This window comes from Otolemur garnettii, unplaced genomic scaffold, assembly GCF_000181295.1.
Source record: "Otolemur garnettii isolate 467f Iridium unplaced genomic scaffold, OtoGar3 scaffold00256, whole genome shotgun sequence".
NCBI lineage: Eukaryota > Metazoa > Chordata > Mammalia > Primates > Galagidae > Otolemur > Otolemur garnettii.
This window is the reverse complement of record NW_003852651.1, coordinates 1,023,109-1,027,928: the sequence shown is the minus strand read 5'-3', so window position 1 is coordinate 1,027,928 and position 4,820 is coordinate 1,023,109.

Below are 4,820 nucleotides of genomic sequence, written 5' to 3'. Positions count from 1 at the left end.
AGCCACAGGCGCTGAGCCAAGAATAAGAATTTAAAAAGCATAAGTCAACAAGAAGACCAGGAAGAGAGTGGTATGTTTGAACATGAAATTATGGAAGGAGGTTCAGTTTTTCAGTTTTGTTTTAAAACAGGGTCTTATTCTGTTGCCCAGGCTGGAGTGCAGTGGTCCAATCATAGTGCACTGAAGTCTTGAACACCTGGGCTCAAGTGATCCTCCTGCCTCAACCTCCCAACTAAGTAGGTCTAGAGCCATATGCCACCCTGGCTAAGTTTTTGAATGATACTTTTTGTAGAGACAGGGTCTCACTATGTTGTTCAAGCTGGTCTCAAACACCTGGTCTGAAATGATCTTGCCACCTCAGCCTCCCAAAGTGCTGGTATTAGAATCATGAGCTACTATGCATGGAAAAGGTCCAGGTTTTATTAAGAACAAGGGCTAGGCTGCGATCATGGAAGTGAAAGGTTGGAAATGAGGAAGTCAGAGAATTGAGAGGCCAGGATGGTAGATGGGCCATCTATATCCAAGACTTAGCCATCTAACAGTGCCTAATAAACTGAAATCCTAAGGTAGTAGAACCTCACAGATTTTACCCTCCCCAAGATTGGGCCTAGAAACTCACATAAGCCTGAGTAAATTCCCAGGAAGAGCCTATGTCCCTAGCTTATCAAAATTCTTTTCCTTATACAAGCTCCATAGGGTACTCCTGAAACATTTCCCCCTGGTTCCCTCAGCCTCTGTCATGTTAATAGCCTCTCATCCTGTGTTGTCTCAACCTTATCCAGCCACTCCTAAGCCACACTCCACAAACCTACCCAGGGAGATGCAACAGGTAAGGCTAATGCTAACTCATACAGTGCCATTCTCTGAATTAGGAAAAGGTACTCCACTGGAAGGATAAATTAGAAAAATGAGTGTCTTCCTCCAGATAGACACAGGTTTATAAAGGGACAGATGGCTCGTTGAATGGATCATAGGTTAGGTTTCAGCCCAGCCCTACTAATCCTCTGGACTAGGTACCCGTGTGCAACTCATAAACCATACAACCATACCTAGCAGCTAAGGTAGCATGCATAAGGAAAATGACCACTATGAGGTCAGCCTCAGCTCTGCTACCTCCCACCTAGACAACCTAAGGCCAGCCACCTCACCTCAGCCTCAGTTTTCTTATTGGACAAGCGGGTGACATTCACACTAATCTTACAGGGTTGTTGTGAAGATTAAATAAGCTAATTTATGCAAAATATCTCATAGGAAACTGAAGAAGTTGGTGGGTCCTGTCCTTTGCCCTAGGGAGCACTAAGGCCTGATAATACATGTCTATATGGCCCCTGTATGGACCAGCTCTGTGTCTCTCACAGCCTATTCTAACATTATTCATCCACTGTGTTTTCTTTTCTGTGGTCTGTCCATATTACTTGCCCATTTTTCTATTGGGTCATTGGGGCTTTGAATCTTGATTGATGCAAAGATAGAAAAAAATGAGTGGTATTTATTCATTCATTTCAGGAGTAGTGTTTGGGGGATCCTGTTATGCTATTATCAAGGCCTCTAAATGTACCCTGAATGGCTTCTGTCAAGTCTTCCTTTTAGTCCTGTGAGTTATTCCTCTGTCATTGAAATGATTCCCTTTTTGTTTAAGGAAGCAGGGCTACTATCTGTTACTTGGAACTGAAGAATCCTGACCAAATCCAATTATAAATATGGAGACAAGGCTGGGCTGGGCTTCTGCCAATCTTGTCAGAATGATTTTGAGGGCAGCACCACCCTTTCCAGAATAGCATTCTAAATTCTAATTACTGAAATCTTACTAATTCAAGTTTTGTTCTTTATGGGTAAACCCTATTAAATTACTGTGTAACATGGAATAAGAAGCCTATTGTAAACCAAAGTTTGAGTGGACTTAATATCTCATACTATTTGTTGTCAAGAAATTTCTGGACTTTTGGAGACAAAGTCATTTGGGTAAAATGTTGGCCAGTCTGGGAGCATCTATTGTGAGAACAGTGAGGACATGCAAAGCTCATTCAGGTTTTTTCTTCCACTCCTATGGAATCTGCTTCATACCAAATACAGCCTCAGATGGAAACCCTATAAGGGTGTTCTGTTATTCTTGCTTGGGAGAAACCAGAGCTGAACAGTTCTTGTAATTCCCATCTGCTAGGCTTCATCCACAGTGATGCCCATGTCCCCAAGCATTTGTTCCTTCTCTGGGAATTAGGGTCTTCATATGAGAGATTTATTCAAAGATTAACCCTCACAGAGATGTTATATCTGTTGTGTTTTTTAAAGTAGAACTTTCTAAAATGAAAATATCAGCTGACAGCAATCTATCTCAGGTACACACTGAGAAATTCATATCTTGTCTTGCAGGTCTGTACCTGACTTTTGAAGTTAGAAAGACCTAGCTTATGGGAACAGTGAGTTTGGGACATCAAGCTCAGATAACCCCTTAATCAGATCTCTCTCCATCCACATAGACTTTACTAAACCACTATATTTATAATACCTGGCCTTCCAGCAACTGGGTTGACTAGAACTATTATTATTATTATTATTTTTAGAGACAGAGTCTCACTTTATCTCCCTCAGTAGAGTGCTGTGGTGTCACAGCTCACAGCAACCTCCAACTCCTGGGCAATTCTCTTGCCTCAGCCTCCAGAGCAGCTGGGACTACAAGTGCCTGACAAAATGCCTGGCTATTTTTTTGTTGCAGTTTGGCCAGGGCCAGGTTTGAACCCGCCACCCTCAGTATATGGGGCTGGCACCCTACCCACTGAGCCACAGGCACTGCCCCAGAACTAGAACAATTATTTTATTTTATTTTTTTTTATTTTTTTTTTTTTTGAGACAGAGCCTCAAGCTGTCCCCCTGGGTAGAGTGCCATGGCATTACAGCTCACAGCAACCTCCAACTCCTGGGCTCAAGCGAGGCTCCTGCCTCTGCCTCCCAGGTAGCTGGGACCACAGGCGCCCACCACAACGCCCGGCTATTTTTTGGTTGCAGCCATCATTGTTGTTTTGGCGGGTCCAGGCTGGGGATTCGAACCCGCCACCTTAGGTGTATGTGGCTGGCGCCTTAGCCCGTTGAGCTATAGGCGCCGAGCCTAGAACAATTATTGATGAAGACTTTGATATTAATGAAAAGAATCACAGAGATCTGCAGACCTTATTTCTTTACCAAAGCAGAAAAACTAGACAAACAACCAAGCACGTATGCATATAGTGCCCCAGAGTTTTCTTTTAGTTGTTGCTGGATAAAAAAACTTTCTCTCACTTTGAAGACCTCTCAGGAGCTTTTACTGTCTCCCAAAGGAGCTCACAAAATAGAATGTATTTGACCAGGCACAGTGGCTCACACTTGTAAACCTAGGGGTTTGATAGATAGAAGTGGGAAGACCACTTGAGACCAGCCTAGGCCTCATAGCCACAGCCAGGTCTCATGGCAAATGCCTGTAGTCCCAGGTACTCAGGAGGCTGAGGCAGAAGGATTGTTTGAGTCTAAGAGTTCAAGGCTGCAGTGAGCTATGGTTGTACCACTGCACTCCAGTCTGGGCAACAGAGTGAGACCTTACCTTTAAATAAATGAATAAATAAAAATAAATAGTATGGGGCAGTGCCTGTGGCTAAAAAGGGTAGGGATCTGGCCCCATATGCTGGAGGTGGCAGGTTCAAACCCAGCCCCAGCCAAAAAAAAAAAAAATAGTATGTATTTTTTTAGAATGTATTTGATGACATCAGCAATGCACAAAAGGGTGAAAACTGGGTGATGGCTGTATGGAGAGGCAACATATTTTTATCTAGTTTATGGGTTGCTTGAAGAAAAAGTTCTCTCCCCTCACCCTCTTTCTGATCCTTGCTCTCCTCTCTCCCTTTCCCTCTTTTTTCCTTTGGTTGCAAGCAACTGAAATCAATTGTCATCTTGAATATAAAAATAATTTACTGTAAGATTATAGAGAGCTTGAAGAAGGGAAGGAAAGGGTGAAGATTCAGGTTAGGGAGGACAGGATCCAGAGCACCTGTGGATTAATAGATTATTAAGGTTGTAACTTCTGGATGAAGGGACTCAGCTGTTTGCTCACTCCACTCCCTTTCTACACAAAAGATGATCTATGAGCCAGGTGTGTTGGTGCACACCTGTAGTCCCAGTTACTTGGGAGGTTGAAGCAGAATGACCCTAGGAGTTTCTGGAGCTGGCGATGCACCAGCTTCAATGAACAATGATTGCACTGCTGCACTCTAGCATAGATGACAGAGCAAGACCCAGTCTCAAACAAACAAACAAAAAACAAAAAACCTATGATTCAGCAGTATTGGCTTTACCTGGTAGCCTTTTAGAAGTGCATGATCTCAGGTCCCACTGATTCAGAGTCTACATTGTAACAAGACTCCCAAGTGATTCATATGTACATTAGAGTTTGGAAAAGCCCTGCTCTACTCAAGGTCTAGCTAGTTTAGTTGGGATCATCATTTGACTAGAGGAGAACAAGATATCATGACTGACAGTCCTACCAGATTATATTCAGTGGGGGAAGTGACCATTCAAATCTTCTAAATCAGGGTTTTGTTGTCAAAAGAATGGAAAATGGACTCGGCACCTGTAGCTCAGTGAGTAAGGTGTTGGCCACATACACTGAGGCTGGTGGGTTCAAGCCCGGCCCGGACCTACTAAACAACAATGACAGCTGCAACCAAAAAAATAGCTGGGCGTTGTGGTGGGCACGTGTAGTCCCAGCTACTTGGGAGGCTGAGGCAAGAGAATCACTTAAGTTCAAGAGTTTGAGGTTGCTATGAACCGTGATGCCACAGCACTTTACCGAGAGC